The following is a 19760-nucleotide window of genomic DNA, read 5'->3' as shown; positions in this document are numbered from 1 at the left end:
TTTTTCATTTAGTTTGTGTGTTTTTAATTATGTTTGTGTGCTTTTCATTTGTAAGTGTATTATTGCTTGAGGACTTCCTTTCAATATACCCACATATTCAAATAAATTTTCATTTCATGACATTTATATTACATAAGTGAAAAACCAAGTATTGGAATAAGAACAATACAATTATTTAAAATATATAACTCCCTAATTTTCATCATCCCCATCTTTAATAGGAATCCAATTTGTGTTTAAGGGGTCATCATTAAAGTTGGAGTTATATCGGCATTAACTTCATCTCTATCTATGTCCAAGTTGACATGAGAATCATGAACGGATGGTTGTGTGTTCATCCGTTCACTTCCTCCCCTTGAGGTTCCTCAAGTTGGAAAGGTATGGCTTGGAATGTCACTAAATTGTTGAAAGATCAACACAATCTCGTAACATTCTAAACTATTGAAATCACCTCTTTTTAGCCTTCCTTTCGCTTTGGTCATCGCAGCTCTCCACAAATCTTGTGTTTTAATGAGCATTTCTTCTAAATCATCTATATATAGAGGTTCTGAAAAAGAATGAACACAGCTATCAGAATTATTATCCAAAATACTTAATAATTCAATGAGAGATTTTCAGTTTGGATATCAATTCGTTCAATTTAAATTCAGCATCCAAAAATAAGGCAAGGAATCTGAAATCAAAACCTGAATATATGATTCTAATTAGATTAGGGAATAGCTGTTAGGGTTTTGAGAGAGGAGTAGAGAGAGTAGCTTGGTGAGGTTAAGAGAACTAGTAACCACTATCCATTCCCCCTTCCTATTTGCCGATAAAGGCTTTGACAATATCAGCTATCAATGAATTAACACTAGAGGCCAATAGCTTATTCTAAGTTTAAAGAAGAAAAGGCAGAGCCTGAGTACATATGATTGTGGAGAGTGGTTAAGTAATTAAAATGTTGGGGATAAATGGTTAGTGCAATAAACTGAATCAATCCACAAAACATAAATTCAAGTGCATATCTGATGAGTATATTTAATTTCCAACATCACCTCAAATGCACAAATATCGTCATCTCACGTAGCGAGCATCATCACAAATAAAGACAATCTCATAAGCAAAAACTATAAACAAGCAATTGTTGGCTCCAATTAAAAAGTATTTTTCAATGAATCTTACCCATTTTACATGAGATGATGCAAGCACAACATTATCAAATGCATAACCAATGACCATAGGTAATACACTAAATTATTTTATGATTTGCATACAACCAAAGAATCTGACTGAGAGTAACAAATACGGAATCCAAGAATCCCTTTTCACCACCAAAATGACCAAAAATTTAAAATTCATCCAAAACCCCAAACAAAAAGGAACAAAAAAAAAAGTTTGAACATAATACTGGGAACAAAAAAAAAAGTTTGAACTTAATGAAAATGAAGCACATGTTTCTCTAATGACTCTATTCTATAAAAACTCCATAATGCTTCAAAGAATATGAAAGTTTCTCTCTTTACACACCGAACCTAACATTTAGTTTTATTTGCTGAAATACAAAATAACCAGAAACATTTTTCATGGAAACAAATAAACAGGTTTCAGTTTCAAATTGGAAATCGGTATAAAGAAAGAAAGAGTTAGCTCACCTTGGACCCTCCATCAACCAACTCAACAAGAAAATCGCAGGCCTCGCAACCCTTCTTGCTTCACACAAGGCATGAATGATTGGAGTATATGAAATTGTTTCCTAACCATATGTAGTGACTTTTTGAATAGCCTTGGTGGGATTACAGAGTTCACTATGGGTAGGAAGAAGGAACCATATGATGAGATGTTGACAAAGATGATGGATGCGGCCAAGTGTCGCATAGTTGAAACTGCTGATAAGCTCTCTAATGACTTTCTTGAAGCCTATCTGCTTTCAGAATCAAGCATGTTCATTTTCCCAACTAAACTCATTGTGAAGACTTGCGGGGTAACCACTCCACTGTCCTTGCTCAAGTCTTTGTTGGATGAAGCTAAAGATCTCAAGTTATTTCCAAAGGGCATTGTTTACACAAGAGGAAGCTTTATCTTTCCCCACTTACAAGACAAGCAGCACACCAGTCTTGTTGAGGAAACCAATGTTTTGAATCACTTTTTTTTTTGACAAACTTGGCAATGAGAGGGCTGTGCTGGATAACCAAACTGAAAAGCAGTGGCATATTTATTCTTCTGGTGAGAGCAACCATCAATTAACTCTTGAATTGTGTATGACGGGTTTAGATGAAGAAAAAACTGTTGTGTGTAACATAAAAAAAACGAAGATCGACATCCGAGGAAATGACAGATATATTTGGCATACATAGAATTCTTCCTGACTCTAAAGTAATTGTTATTGCCTTTGATCCATCTGGCTACAATATGAATGTAGTGATACTAGTAAAGTATGAACGATTCATGTTACTCCACATCCGAGTCTAGTTTTGCTTCGTATGTGTACTATGGCTATGATTTCAACACTATGAAATTTCAAGAGCTACTAGCAAGGGTTGTCACATGTTTCAAGCCTAAATGGTTCACTGTTGCAATCCATGGGTCTACTAATATGATGTGTATGAGGGAGAATTCATCAGTAAAGATTGAGCATTACAGGGAGGAGAATTGCAGCACTAGTACTCTTGGAAAATGAGGTTCAATGGTTTTCTATACTTTCAGTGAGGAGCTAGCTGGTAAGCTACTCGTGGACAATGCTGAGAGGGTTGAGGCTTGAGCTGCTTGAATTCCAACTAGAGATACCATTGCCAACTATGTTTTGTTTGGAACTTACATTTTATTTTCTGCTGTTGAACATGAATATATATGCAATTTCATTTTGGTATTTGACTGTTTACAAATTTCTATTAAAAAAAAAAAAAAAGAACATGTAGTGACTTTTTATTTATATAAAAGAACTATTCGCTTGATCTAGAATTCTTGTCTTGTATCATCCCAACCTACCATTTTTCTTTGTAAAGCTTATATGTCACATGTAGTCATGTATCATCAAGGACACAAGTAACTCCTTTAAGCAATTAAAAAAAAAAAAAGCTCCTTAGACCTATCTTAATTTTGTTATCAGAATGATTGATTTTGTCAAAAAACTTTTCCTTTTGAGTTTATTTTTAAAAAGGGGAAATTACTGGTCACTCCCTGTACTTTTAGGGCGTCGACAGTTCGGTCCCTGCTATCCTAATTTCAACAAGTTACTCCCCAGAAATTCTAATCTCACACAAAGTGGTCCAAAATGACTATTTTGCCCATCACTTCCTCTTTTTATATTTTTTTTCTCTCCTCTTCCCCCCCCCCCCCTTTCTTCTAAAATTCATAATTAATTTATACGATCTCTGATTTCTGAGTTCCGCATATGCACGAGATCATATCGATGAGCTCTACAACTTTCATGAATGAAGTTTTCCCAAATTTTGTACGTATAAAAAGTCAATTTTCACGACCCCCCCCCCCCCCCCCCAAATTAACGTTAGTTTCGAAAATCTCATTTCTTCTAAAATTCATAATTAATTCATATGAACTTCGATTTTTGCGTTCCACATATGCACAAGATCGTATCGACGAGCTCTATAACTTTCATGAAGGAAGTTTTCTCAAAATTTGTATGTATAAAAAGTCAATTTTCACGACCTCCCTAAATAACGTTCGTTTCGAAAATCCCCTTTATTCTAAAATTCATAATTAATTCATGAAAACTCCGATTTTTGTGTTTCACATATGCATGAGATCGTATCGACCAGCTCTACAACTTTCATGAAGGTAGTTGTCGCAAATTGTGTATGTATAAAAAGTCAATTTTCACAACCCCCCCCCTAAATAACGTTCGTTTCGAAAATCCCCTTTCTTCTAAAACTCATAATTAATTCATACGAACTCTAATTTCTGAGTTCCACATATGCACGAGATCGTATCGACAAGATCTACAACTTTCATGAATGAAGTTTTCCCAAATTTTGTATGTATAAAAAGTCAATTTGGGAAAACTTCCTTCATGAAAGTTGTAGAGCTCGTCGATACAATCTCGTGCATATGCGGAACGCAAAAATCGGAGTTCGTATGAATTAATTATGAATTTTAGAAGAAAGAGGATTTTCTAAACGAACGTTATTTAGCGGGGTCGTGAAAATTGACTTTTTATACATACAACATTTGGGAAAACTTCTTTCATAAAAGTTGTAGAAATCGTCAATACGATCTCGTGCATATGTGGAACGCAGAAATCAGAGTTCGTATGAATTAATTATGAATTTTAGAAGAAAGGGGATTTTCGAAACGAACGTTATTTAGGGGGGGTTGTGAAAATTGACTTTTTATACATACACAATTTGGGACAACTTCCTTCATGAAAGTTGTAGAGCTGGTCAATACGATCTTGTGCATATGTGAAACACAAAAATCGGAGTTTTCATGAATTAATTATGAATTTTAGAATAAAGGGGATTTTCGAAACGAACGTTATTTAGGGGGGTCGTGAAAATTGACTTTTTATACATACAAAATTTGGGAAAACTTCCTTCATTAAAGTTGTAGAGATCGTTGATAAGATCTCGTGCATATGCAGAACACAAAAATTCAAGTTCGTATGAATTAATTATGAATTTTAGAAGCAAGGGGATTTTCGAAACGAACGTTATTTAGGGGGTTGTGAAAATTGACTTTTTATACATACAAAATTTGGGAAATATTACTTCATGAAGGTTGTAGAGCTCGTCCATACGATCTCGTGCATATGTGGAACTCAGAAATCAGAGTTTGTATGAATTACTTATGAATTTTAGAAGAAAGGGGGGGGGGGAAAGAGGAGAGAAAAAATAAAATAAAAAGAGGAAGTGAGGGGCAAAATAGTCATTTTAGACCACATTTTGTGAGATTAGAATGTCTGAGGAGTAACTTGTTGAAATTAGGATAGCAGGGACTGAACTGTCGACGCCCTAAAAGTACAGGGAGTGACCAGTAATTTCCCCTTTTAAAAATTTGTAAGTTATTTCCGTGATATTTGATCATATGTACGTTGTTTTAAATAACTAATTGCATTGAATTGCAACATGTATTTCTCTACTTTGATTGTGATCTTATCGATTGCTATGGAAGCAACCAACAATAATTGAATATGCCATTGCATCCTTGTTTTGTTGTTCATAGAGAGTGCAGACAATATTGCATTGTACTACCAGTGTTATTGTCACAGCCCGGGCTTAATGCCCATTGCGAAGTCTAATAAGTTCTGGCAAATTTATATGTTCGGTGTGAAGTTCATATTGAACTAGCATTGACACTGTTATGGTAGTTGTAAATTGATATTGCTACTTCAATAAGAGATCCTAAAGCATAATAAGTTAGTGCTTGTTTGGTCATCCCGTTGTGTCTTGGATAGGTTTTAGTTTGAGAACCAAAAATTTTAAACCAATCCATTAAGGCTTTTATGGAACTACAAACATTACATAGCCTTTGTCTATTAGCAAGTTCTTCATGGCTTGTGGAGTAGTAATATTTATTACGCCAAATATATACTTGTGGAGTAGTAATATTTATTACGCCAAATACTTGCAGGACGGTTCCCTTTTGTAAAAGGATTATCAAAAACCTATAAATTGTTCTAGTACTCGGAATAGTGTTGTGCATGATGCTAAGTTATCGATGCATTGCATAAGCTCTATTGATGTTGTTAAGGATTTTTGGTATGGATGAAATTGGAGCCTTCCAAGACTCTAGTCTTGTCTTCCTACTGATTTGGCCGGTGAAGATTATTAGTTGTATCTCTATATCTCTTTGTAGTGATAGTTGATAAGAAAAAAAATTATATGAGAATGTACATTAAATGGCATATTATAAGTCAAATATTCCTATATCTCTTTGTAGAAAGAAAAGTGAAATGTTATAAAAAAATAATAAAAAATATTAAAAAAAGACATAGATTAATTATAGAGGTTGTAAGCAGCTGCTAACCAAAACATAGATTGCTAACCTCACACAGCCCATAGATTGTAGTGGCCCAATAGGCCCAATCTTTGTAGGAATATATTGATATCTTTGCCACACGATCAATCTCACTTTTCCTTTCCTGTCAATAATCTACCACTTTTCTTCTTCATCATTTCTCAACACTTTTCACTATACCTTATCCACACATCAATCTCTATTAGCCGTGATTCGGAGAGTTCTAAAGCTTAGCAGTTCTGCAGTAAAGATTTAGCTTGAATTTTATTTCCTTTCCTTTTAACTGATGTGTTCTCAAACCAAAAAGGCCTCAAAATCACTAAAAACTTTTTATCACCATAAGTAGAGGTTAAGGTGAGGAAACGTTTAGATTTGTGAAAGAAAAAAAAAATAGAGTTGCGTAGGTGATACATAGTGCCTCAGAATTGTCCATGTGCTAGAGAGAAACCTCACCCTGTATGTAGAAAAATTTAGATATAAATCAGATTGCAGTCGGAAAATAAGTCTATAGTTGATGTTATTCTCTACTTGTTCAAAGAAATTTCTAGCCAATATATGGTCATGTGGTTTGAAATTCAGTTTTTACTTCAACAATTTATATAATGTCCCATTTTTTTTCCAAAAGGTAGGAAGTCACATTCGTCCATCTCATCCACTTAAGAGGTTATGCTAAGGAAAAGAAGTAATACAGCAATGAGAGGTTGTTTGGGATGATGATGTCAATGACGACTTCTCTGTGCAGCTGAAGAAAGAACTGGAGAGCAACACTGGGAAGTAGTCTCATAATTTTCTCCGTATTTTTAGATGTGGCATGTAGTAAAAAAGATTGTAGTGCACTAAAAAACCATGTTGTAGCTGATTTGCCATTTAACATTTATAACTTGCTACAATTGTTTTTTCTTTTTCTTTTTAAAAAGAACTTGCTACAATTGTTGCACTCTAGTATGTTAATAATTTTCTTACATATCCTCGTGTATTATTTCTTGCATATCTATTCAGTGTGCGCATTTCTAACATTGCCAAGAAAATTCAAATTACATGGTTAAGAAGTTAGAATTGATATTCATAAAAAAAAATTTAGGTCTTGAATTGGTCTTTAACTCTATATATTGGATAAGCCACGTCCAAATAGAGACACCTGCAAAACTAATAATCAATGGCCACGACTAATCAATGAAAACAAAGATCAAAATAAGGACAAGGAAAGAAGAGAAATAGAGCCAAGACTGCTTTCGAAAACTCACCCTGAAGAAGAGGATTTAAGCCGTCTTTGCTCTCATCAGCCATGGAGGAGTTATAAGAGAAACAGAAAAAGGGTACGACGAACGTGGTTCTTCCTATATATGAAGGAACACTTATGGGGACTTATTCAATATTGATCATTGAAAGGGTTATATAGTTAGAGATACGGCGACAAAGTTCAAGCTTTTGACATCTACTGTAGGAGTAGTAATATCGGGTTTTATCGGTAGAGCTACCAATGCTTAAGAGCATTTAATAAATTGAGTCAAAGGTGAGGGTCAACGTCCTACCATATATAGGGTAGGAAGAGCTACTCATCAGTATATGGATATTCACATGTCAATGGGCCGATATAATCCTACATATATATCTATCGGACATAATTATGCAAACAATCATCTGATGCCTTACATAATTAGGGTTGAAGATAAGGCTACTCCACCTGATGAAGTTAGCAAAGGCGTTGGTTTTGTCATGGAAGATGAAAAAATATATGTAGTTGGGTCGGGCAGTAAATGAGCATTGATCAAATTAAATAATTTTTTATATGAGCATACAATGTCGTACTCTACTTACTTCCCATGTTTGTGACTCATATATGGTAAAATTTGAAGAATACCATAAGTCTAATCAGAGTGCTATTTTCATAATTTGTTGTGATATTGATAATGCTACTCCTCATTTGGCCTACAGATTCAGGAATTATGGTAATATTCAGTATGACCAATCCCTTTTTGAGGTTGATATGGATAGTTTTCACAGAATAGAGTTCCAAAATGCACAATATGTTGATTTGGCAATCAAAGATTCTAAAAATGGATAATCGATAGAAAAGCTTTGCCACTTTCGGAGTATTAAGCTTATAGCATAAGATGACTTTATTGGTGAGATTTTTATCAGTATGGCTTCACAATTGATATTAGAGAAAGCTAAGGAACATTGGAATTACGCTGATAGCTTGGAGTGAACGTTGGTATGAAACCCAAACCTTCAAATATGTAGTTACTAACTTATCATTCTTTTCTTCACTAGGCCGATACAATTTAAGCATTTTCAATTTAATATTTACTGTCTGTTCAAAGATCTTTACTGCTTTAATGTTGAATATATATTTAATGAATTAGAGAAGTGGATATAAATATTTGTTATTGATTAAAAAAATTTGAGAAATCCCTATATGTGAAGTAGAAATTCTCTGTGATGAGCGTTGCTGGAGATCGACAGTATTCCTACTCTTTCATTTAATTCTCCTCCTATTCAAATCGATATTATGTTCTCCCCGAAAATCCGCCTCTCAAGTATCAATTATTTTCCTTGCTATTCCAATTTATTACGTTGTGCTTTTTGTTCCTTTTTATCTTGTTGTTCCTTTTTATTAGGTTGAGCTTGATGTTCATTTTCATCAAGTTATGCATGCTTTCTTTGTTATATAAAGACATTTTATCGTTTCAAAAAAAAAATAAAGACATTGTATATGTTGAAATTTAATGAACAAGTAAAAATTGGCTGGTTTGTTTGTAAAATATGGATGATTCCGCATATGAGAAGGAAATAGACCAAATTATATGTGTATGTGGTTGCCTTATTCAAGTGTATCTTGAAAAGTACAGTTTGAAAACTCCATGTATGACAAGCTCTTAAACAGATTACATTTTGTTAATGGAAATGTTAGAAACATGAAAGTAGGTGTCATAACGCATTTAGGATGGATAAGTATGTCTTCTTCATGCTTGTGAATGATCTGGAAAAGATAATGAAGAGTTCAATAAACATGAGTATTGTTGAAATGTTAGGTATGTTTCTCCATATTTTAGGACAAGGTGAGACAAATAGGAATACACAAGAACGTTTTCAACGTTTTGATGAGACAGTTAGTAGGTATTTTGATACAATGTTGGAGATTTTCTATCATATGACAAAAATGCTCATCTTTTGGATCCAAAATTTAGGAGCATCGCACTAGAAATTATATGTGACTCAAAATACATGCATCATTTTAAGGTATGTATAATGTATTACTTTTTTCAAATGTCATCCTATATATATAGACACACACATAAATGCTTGCCAATTTGCTTTTTCTATAAAATTATTTTTTTATTCAACTCTATTGTAAACTAATTTAAAGGATTGCGTTGGTGCCATTAATGATGTTCATGTTCAAGCTTTTATTTCTCCATGTGATCAAGTGTCATACATTGGAAGAAAAAAGATACTCACCCAAAATGTAATTGCTATATGCAAGTTCGACATGCAATTCACATTTGGATAATTGCATTTGGATGTGTAGGGTGGGAAGACACTGCCTATGATTTGTAGGGTATTCTTATCAGCTCTACGCAATCCTCGATCGAATTTTCTTAAACCCCCAGATGGTACTTTTTTTCAGATATGTGTTTCAGATCATTAACAACAACATATGATCTAATAAAGGAATCATAAGTAACCCGGTTGGGGTTACAATCCCTCTTCTTCATATCCTCAAACAACTCCGGTGCCCTCTCTATCCTGTAAGTCTAGCAACAACCATTGATCAAAGTATTGTAAGTAACAACGCAACATCAGGAACAAACCCTCTAAAGAGCATATTCCGAAACATATGGTTTGCTTCCCACAACCTCCTCTTAGTGGTCTTTCTGCACTCAGTCTCCAACTCATATATACAATAAGAGCTTATCAAAATCGTATAAGTGAACGTATCCGGCGGGCATCTAAAAAATAGAAGCTCAATCTGCTACAGTAAAAATCGGGCCTTCTTGAAATTCCCAACTCTGCAAAGCGCGTAAATAGTAGTGTTGTAAGCATACACATCCGATTTGCAATGAAACTGCATCATTCTATAGAAAGCCGCCAATGCTTCATTAACCAATCCCTCTTCTCTTATGCATTTCATCAAACAGGTAATGGACTGTGTTATTACAAGAGGGCTTTCAATACTCACTCTCTTTGGCATGTCTTTCAGAAAATCCCAGAGGGCCTTCAACCGATTCCATTTAGCCAAAACGATAGCCATGTCTCTACAAGTTCGCTCATTGTGGTTGAACCCGAAATGGGTTTCGACCCAGTAGTAAAAATCGAGCGCTTTGTTCACTCCCAGATTGACCTTGTTGAGGACTTTGTGGGCAGCTGGGCCAAGAATGAGCATGTCGTTGTGGAAATTATATGTTTCTTGTCTGAGATTACGTTGCTTTAACGGAGCGCGGTGCCGGCAGCCGATTTGGCAACCTATGGAGCGAGGGGATTGGAAGAAGAATCTAGGGATGGAGGTTAAGACTTGGGAGACTGAGTTGGAGGTCCATGGTTGAGTTGTGGTGGATGAAACCGAGGGGTTTGGATCAAAAGGTTAGTTTTTGAGCATGGCTATCAGGACTTGGTTCACTAGAGGTGTGTAATTGCGGTTCAGAGGTTGAGTGCTTCATAGTTTGCACCTGCAATTTTGTTCAAATGTGTCTAGAGCATTTAACTCATGGCATAATTCCTACAAACATTGAAAAAAGTTAAGTTAGCTTCTCCATGTTAGAATTATATGGTATGAAACAACTGCAACACATTGATAAATGTAGATATACAACTTACATAACAAATTATCAATATTCCTTCTGAAGGTTGCCAGATGTATTATCAACAATTATAGATTCTAGTTTAAGCAGACTATGACCGATTTGTGAACACTTGTAAAGCGCCCCAAAGCTAAACTTGTCTAATAACCTAGGATGAACCCTATCAACACCTATATAATTATAATCACGTCACCATTTCATCGATTTGACATAGACATCAATAATAGTAGAACTTAAATCAAATTCACACAGATCTACAAACACAGTTATCAGAAGTAGAACAAAATAAAATTGAAATAGGTGAATCATATAAGAGCAAGTTCGCCATTTGGGTCACCAAGTCATGAAACTGTTCACTGTCAATGGACATATGTTTCCACCCGTTGGGTCAGAGTCACCGATCAGTTACTTTTCGTTGAATACTTTTTTTTTTTTTTTTTTGTGTAAATGAGAAATGTATGATTTAAATAAATAGCCTTGATGAACATTTTGGAAATGCAACCAAATATATTTTTTTGGGTGGACAAATTATATCTCCACCGACATTTTTTTTTTAACACTCCACCGACAGTTTTATCACATGTACACCACCGACAGTTTTTTTTTGTAAAGAGTGAAAAACCCACCGACAAGTTTGGACGAACAAGATCACTCGCACACTATTCAATCTGACGGTTATTATGAATGTAATCTTATCTAAATTTTTAGATAAGATTACGAAAAACAAAATGCTGACACGTGTCCTTAACAAATTATCATAATCTGTATGAAAAATATCAATAAATAGACCTGATCTTTGCACTCAATCCACATACGATCTGAGCTTAACAAACCTTCACCTTTTTCTTATCTCTAGCATTAAACATTTCCTCAATTTCTCTCATTTCAATTAATTGGTTGTGAGATTAAATTCGATGGTCTAGGGATGAAGATGATGAAGAGATGATGGTCACCAACGCCATTGTGAACACAGCAGTTGTAGAAGATTCTGCAAAACAAACTCGAAGGTGCGGTTCTCATCAGGGTCGTGCACCAAACAAGGAAAGACTTAGAGAAGAAAGGGGCAAAGATTTGTAGGGTATTCTTATCAGCTCTACGACATCCTCGATCGAATTTTCTTAAACCCTCAGATGGTACTTTTTTTCCCGAGATTGCACAAATAATGACTTATAATTTTTTTTTACTGATCAATCATTCCTTATAATTTTTCATTTCAGATAAATACTATATGGTAGATGCCAGATATCCATAAATGAAGGGTTATATAGGACCGTATAAAGGTGAGCGGTATCGCCTTCCATATTTTCGTAAAGGTGATGAACCGACGGGTCATAAAGAGATATTCAATCATGCACATTCTTCATTTAGGAGTTTTATTGAGTGCACATTTGGGGTATGAGAAAAAAATGGAGTATTTTACGTGATATGCCAAGCTTTCTTTATGAAAAACAAGTGAAGATAGTTATTGCTACAATGACTCTTCATAACTACATAAGAAGATATTCTCAACGAGATTGTGATTTTGATGGAAGTGGAAATGCTCAAGTGAAGAGACTAGTGAAGAGATTGAAGACAATGCACATGAAGAAGATGGTTCGGGAAGACAAAAAATGGAGGTATTAAGAAATATAATTGCACAAAGTCTATTGAATGCATCTATTGAGCATTTAGTTACAATTTGAATAGCTTTTAACATATTTTGTATAATGGTTCCCGTTGAACTATGGTCGGGAAACTAGTCCAAATATTCTGGACTTATTTTGGGTAATAGTAAAACATATGTTCATATTTAAGGATTTAAAGTAAATCTTTTTAGGATTTTTGTCCATTTACCCCATTTCTAGGAATATTTTTCTCACTTACCCCATTAAGTTTTTTTAATTCCCTCTTACCTAAAACACTCTAAGGAGGTATCCCCTAATACCTCATTAATGTTTTTTTAATACCATTTTACCCTTACCCCTTTGTAACTTAGAGAGAGAGAGAGAGAGAGAGAGAGAGAGATCATAGGGGACTTTGCCGGAACCAGTCACGGATCGCCGAAATCCGACCAACTTTCGCAGGAATCCAGTCACCGAACGCCGCCCACCGGAATTTTTTGAAACATCTATTGCCCCCAATAGACGTCTATTGAGCCCCCAATAGAGGGGCCACTATTGCCCGCTAAAGTTTATTGCCCCCCAATAGACGCCTATTGCCCCAAATATAACTTTCGGTAGCCAGAATGAGAACTAATATTTCTAAAATTAGACAAATAAAACTTTGATTAAAGAAAATATGAAGAGATTATATTAATTTAAAAGCGTCTATTGTCCTCCAATAGACATTCAAAAAAAAAATTCTTTCCTTCTGTCCCATTACTTCAAAAAAAAAAAAAAAGATTTGGGGACCCAGAAATGCTCTGGGCACCCACCCCTTCACCTTTCTTCGCCGCTTGCTCCTTTTTTTTCTTTTTTTTTTCCCCCAGAATGGCTTTGCCGGTTGCGATTTTGGGGCAAAAATAGAGAAAGGACTGGAGAGTTGCTGTTTTGGGGAAAGAATGACGTCATTGACAAAGGAACAGCTAGTGTCGAACTCACAGAGAGAGAGAGAGAGTGAGAGCACCGAACTTCGACTGGAACTCTGGACCCGACTCGGACTCAGACTCGAACTCGAATTCCGGCTGCTGCTCCAACATTTATCCTTTTCCTCTAAGACTCCGAAGCAGACGCCGCAACCGGAGCTTTTTCGTCACATGCAATTGACGCCGTCTTCTGGCCATGAAGGATCCAGTGAGTGGTGGATCTCTCTCCGATTCCTCGTTGTGCCGGACTCGATAACGAAAGGCTGCAGCGCTACCAGCGATTGAGTACTCACCGGAGCCTCCGTCGTCGAGCGAGCCGGGCTCGTAGGCGTCGGGTTCGGAATCTTGGGGAAGCGAGAGAGCGCTGTGCATCGTGGAGAGAGAGAGAGAGGAGAGAGAGGAGAGTGTGGCATATGATGTAGTTTCTTAATTAGGTTAAGGGTAAACTTGTCATTTCTTTTTAAATTGGGTTAGTAGGAATAAAAATCTGTTGCTAGGGTAAGTGGGAAATTTTTTATTAATTTTGGTGCTTTTGGTCAAGGACCCATCTTTTTATTCGGTCCAAGCAATGTATATAACCAAACAAATTACAAACAACCTAATTTGTATAATTAAATATACATATTGAGATAAAAGTGATGCATTGATAATTTGAACAAGGGTACAAGGATACATTAGAATTTTTTTTATTTGGTATGGTTACAAAATCAAAAAATAATATCATGTATTTTAGTAGCATTTTTTAGCATGTATGACCATTTTGATAATTATACCCAGCCAAAGCAATTTTTGCCTTGCAACTTACCAAACACTTGTAAATTACTTTTCATTCTCACAACACTTATAGAAATAGTTTACCAAACACTCAGTTGCTTTTTCTCATAGCACTATCGGAAATGCTTATAATTATTCTCACATAACAACAATCCCAAATTGGTCATAAATATCATATTTTTAACTAAATATCAAGGTTCTAAAAAACGCAAAGCGCTAATCGGGCGGTGGCCAATGCCTAGGTGGCATTTTAAATTTTTTTAATAATAAACACAAATGGATGAATTAGTTTACATATTCTTTATAATTTTTTTTTTTGAAACAAGAGAATTCATTTAATAAGCGATAGAAATCGCTCAAGAGGGCATCCCACATGAGATTGAGAGCATACAAAAGCCAAATTCGGCTTGACCATAGAGCTAAATGAGAACAAATCAGAAGGTGTTCTCCACCAACAATTTGTCCTTTTACAATTAAACATTTCTCTGAAGCACTAATAGAGAACTTAGCAAAAACTGAAGATAAAATCCTAGTCTCCTCAAGATAATTACCAACAATAGCATCATTGTCATGACCTTGAGATTTTTAGAGCAAACCATCAGTATTTGCAATTCGGGTATGCAAGAAATTGGTAGACCAATCAAAACTAAATTCATCCCAGCCTAAAACACACTGTCCGCCAAGGCACTCAATTGTGGTACTCACAGCGTGATTGTATTGAGACTCTTCATAGAATGTAGCAATGATCAATTTACCCAAGAATAAACGCAGCACACCCAAAATATAACAAGTAGTAAAACTTAACCAACAACCAGATAGAAGGTCTCCTGGGTCCCAAATCCAGACCCATGGAGAGGTTTGGCCCAACAGAAGGTTGAACTGGGCCCAGAAGAAGCCCAAATTCATGGAAGCTCGATTTAATCTAGAAACCCAAGATCAGGCACCCTTCATTCGTGTCCCGGTCGACCACCACTTCAGGCACCCTCTGCCTCCCTGCAACACCACCGTCAGCATCACAAACCGAAATTCAAACGACGAAAACCCGATTTCGATCAACCAAAGGCAGATTCTCCAGGCGCGGCTGCGTAAGATCGCCTCCAACCCAGGCCATACCAACTTCTCCGACATCGACCGCATCAAGGCCACCCACCGGAGAAGAACCCAGCCGCCGCTCAACTGCGCTGCCATCCATCTCTTCCTGTCTATCCGAGATCCACCACAACGGAACCGAAGGCCACCCTTCAGCCGCCCTCTCCGTGGCCGCTCTCGCCATCCAAAAGAAAGGCAAAGGAGATCTGCCATGGCAGATCCGTACCCATCAGGAATCCAACAGAAATGAGAGGTGAAGACACGCGATCGTTGTGGGTGATCACGTGAGGTAGGAGTGAGACTCAGATCGTGCGCACCATGCTCGACACAGGTGACGGCGTCGCTAGGGTTTGTGAGATCGAGAGCAAGAGACATTCTTTTGCGACTAAAACCTCTTAGAAAAACTTCCAAAATACATTTTTTTATAATTTAATTGCTTAACTACACTCAAAACACAAAAACAACTATCAAAAATATTAAATAGTATTTGTAATGGATAATTATTAGTATTGGATAACTATTAATCACATAATAATTATGCATAACTTATCTCACCTAATAGATGAGAGTAGTTTACATGACCATGAACGATTAACCTAACCTTATGGAGCTAGAGAAGGTGTTCATATCTATGCAATATGTATTCTGTGAAGTGCACAAATTTGTTATGTGATCCTGTAAAGTTGACTCTTGGAAGGGAGCACTATAAAAGTATGAATGTTGATCATAATCGAGTGAATTGTATGTGTGTTAATACGAACATTTTTAGCGTGCAATTTACGTAATTGTTAGATAAAAAATAAAAATTTAGATCCCTATTAATAAGAACTTGTACGTGGTTTTTTCTTATACAAACTTGGTCTATATATGGGACCCTTTATAAAATGGTTTGTTTTACATCTTAAAAAAAAAAAAAAAAAAAAAATTGAATCCAGCTATTTTGGCCTGTACCCGGTGCTAGGTTTTACTGTAAGAAGTAATTGCAGAGTTGACTCTGCACCCTTATAAGAACTCGACTAATACTGTACTACATCTTCAATCACTGAATTTTCATATTTGTCCTTAATTTAATCCAATATATAACTGCATCTTGAACCTCTTAGAAAACGTGGGGAGTAAGTCGCATCAAAAACCCTCCCTCCCTCTCTCTCTTCTCTCTCTAAGATTCTTAAAAATAAAAATTTGAGGTCTCACGTGAAAAAGCAAATCATTCGTACACTCGACCAGCCCCTGACACCTAAAAAAAGGTCTCGCCCCTCACTCCCACCCAGACCCTGCATTTTGTCTCTCTGCAAATCTGCTCTGCTCTACACCGAAGGAAGCTGATTCCACTCCCACCCAGACATGCATTTTGTCTCTATGCTGATCTGATCTGCTCTGCTCGACTCTACACTGTAAGGAGCCGATTCCTCTCTCCAAAATCTCATCCTATCCAAAACCGTTTCACTCTATCTCTCTCTCATTTTTGACAAATTAAACTGAAACAAAGCTTACCATGGCCAGCGGCAAGCCTTCTGAACCGTATTTCGTCCAGGTATCTACATTATAGGGAGTCGATTCCCCTCTTCAAAATGTCATTCCCATCCAAAGCCGTTCACTCTCTCTCTCTCTCATTTTTCAAAAAGCAAACTGAATGAAACAAAGCCACCATGGCCGACGGCGAGTCTCCGGAACCATATTCTATCCAGGTATCAGCCAGTAGTTGTCGAGTCTCTAATTCATTTTCACTTAAATCCAAGGCAATTAAAAGTTTTCGTTGTTGTTTTTAGATGATGCACAAAGGAACAACCAATTTTGGTTTTATATATGAGGGAGGTGTAGTACTAGGAGGGGATTCCAGAATTAGTGTTTATCATACAAATAACAACGTTTTTTTTTTTTTTTTGACTTTGTCAAAGGGAACCCAAAGGCTTCCTAGGCCCAAGATAAACCCCTTCGGCGCATGTGAAATGCTCCAACTGTGCATTGCAGCACAGTGCCTGGCCACTACAAATAACAACGTTGTATACGATTATATCGGTAAGAGAATTATCATGAGTTTATGATTTTTTTGTTTTGTTTAATTCAAGTGAGTTTATGATCTTATATGTTATTAATTGTATATACAAATCGAGATAACTTCAATAAAATCAGAAGGATTAGAGCTTTAGGGTTTATTAATTGCACAATCAAGTTTGTAATAACCATTGACTGGAGAGCAATATCAGTTGCAGTAGCTATTTTTGCTTCCTCAGCTTGATGCAAAGTTGCCTCCATGCATTTCAATTTAGTTGTCAGGAAGCTTACTTTATCATTTAGTGCTGCATTAGATTTTGGTATTATTACACACTTTTCCTCTACACTGTCAGTCCGATTTTCAGCGTTTAAAACCTCATGCTTTAGATCCTTTATCACATTTTCCATATCCCTGATAGTCGAATTCAACATGTTTTGTTTCTCCTGGCTAGCTTCAGCAGTTGCTAGGGCATGTTGCAACTGCATGTCAAATTCTGTTAACTGCGTCATACGAAGTCCGAGCTCTTCATTAAGTTCAATGCTGGTCTCTGTTAATAATTTGCATTTGGCTTCTGCATTCCGAGCTCTACCTTCAACTTTTGACTCTTTCTCTTTCAGATATGTAATAACATTTCCCATTTCACTGATTTCATCCTCAAGCGAACTCACCTTTTCTACCTTCAGCTTTTGATTCTCTCTCTTTCAGATCGTACAGGTGGGCTGTGCAATTGCTTAAAACTCATAAAGGCAAAATTGGCAAAACACTATTTACAAGGACGATAATTGTTCATAAGGAGTTTGGGCTTTAGAAGAGAGAATTGGATAACTATTAATCACCTAATAATTATGCATAACTTATCCAAACATTTATCAGAAAAATTGATAATTGAGCTATAGTGGTCAACTTGACTAAACCACTTTATTTTCACGTGCTATTCATCTTCTGCATCTCTCTCTCTCTCTCTCTCTCTCGTCTTCCACACCTTTCTTCTCTCATCTTCTACATCTGCCGTCTCTCTCTGTGACTACTCCTCACTTTCAGATTGGCGGTGACTCTTCTTCACTTTCAGTCTCATTTCCTCTCCCAAAAAAGAAACAACTGAAAAAATCAACCAAAAAGGTCTTTGTTTTCGAGCAGAGATTAGGAGTGAGCAAGAGAGTAAGAGACAGAGCGAGACTGGTCGTTATGTTCGTTGGGGTTGAGAGAGGACCAAGAGAACCCTAGGGAGATGAATGAGAGAATGGGTCTAGGAGGAGAGTTGACTTCTTCGTCTTTTTCATATCAACGACAATTAAAAAAAAAAGGGTTAGCCCCCCGCCCCAGGCGGCTCTGCCTAGCCCGCCTAGCAGCTCGGCTCCTAAGGCAAATTGGTTGCTTAGGCCGATTTTTAGAACATTGCTAAATATGATTTGTTTAATGGACCTAATTAAATATGATCTTTTTAACTAAATATCATCTGTTAACAATATCTCGGCCCAATTTCACATCTAGGTTAAATATCACCTTTTTTTTTGTTTCAAAGTGAAATTCATAAATTAATCGTCAGAAATTGAGAACAAGAATAAATCGGGTAATAGCCCAGATTTGCAGATTATTACAAACAATAGATCATTTGCAAATCTGGAAAAACTAACAAAGCATATAACTCATAATAGATGATAAGTCAAGCAGACTCAAAGTTCATGGAAAAAAATTAGGCCAAAAAATTAATAACAACAAAATATGAGAGATTTAAACACAGCTTCTCAGTTTCCCATATCGCATCGAATAAAAATTCTCAACTTTCTCAACCCCTCCATATTTATGATTCTATGTCCTGTAATGCATAATTAAACTATTATAAACCATAATCCGAATCTTATATTCTATAAACTCAAATCGAACACACATGCAATACCAGATCTCAATAGCCTAAATCAAATTCCAAGTATAAGTATCTCACATATGGTGTTGATGTTGATGACGTAAGTGACAGCGCCGGGAGTTCTGACGATGTTATAGAGGGCCAGGTGGGAAACAAAAGGGTTGGGCTTCATGAGAAGAGTCAAGGGCTAGCCATGGAAGAGTGCGCCAAGCTGGGATTGGTCAAGTTGTAAGAATTGGACTTACATTAATCACATTATGATTTAAACAGTTGTATATGGTTACTATTAAATGAAATAGCCGAGATTGTATAGCTAATTCTATCCCTGCAATGATAAGGAAATTGTATCTGTATTCCATATTGTATTGGGGAACTTAATATGCTTGTAATCATGTAATGTATATTGATACAGGATTTATATGTAGAGGACCTAATTGATTTAGGAAAACTGTTATGGGAAGTTCCTGATATCATCCTCTATATATAGGTTCAGGTCCCTGCACTCTCTACACGCAAGTCTTTAGATCTCAGCCCCATATATAGAGAACTTGAAACTAGAGCAGTTGCAGAAGACCGGACCAATTCATCATGGCACACAACTCGTTTACATCTTCAGGTATGTATTATGTTCTTCTAATTGTTCTGGTATGCCTTCAGTAAATGTGTTTATATATGTGAGATTGTCTCTAGTTGAGTGATCCTCAAGTTTAAGATTACATG

General features: G+C 36.2%; 1 pseudogene; it reads right to left on the bottom strand.

Annotated features, from left to right (window-relative positions):
* Nucleotides 1–1498: 1498 nt before the first annotated feature.
* On the bottom strand, nt 1499–17814 carry LOC133711301 (pentatricopeptide repeat-containing protein At1g77405-like; annotated as a pseudogene).
* Nucleotides 17815–19760: the final 1946 nt, after the last annotated feature.

This window comes from Rosa rugosa, chromosome 5 (assembly GCF_958449725.1).
Source record: "Rosa rugosa chromosome 5, drRosRugo1.1, whole genome shotgun sequence".
Lineage (NCBI taxonomy): Eukaryota > Viridiplantae > Streptophyta > Magnoliopsida > Rosales > Rosaceae > Rosa > Rosa rugosa.
The sequence above is the reverse complement of the archived record's forward strand: the minus strand, read 5'-3'. Positions and strand labels throughout refer to the sequence as shown.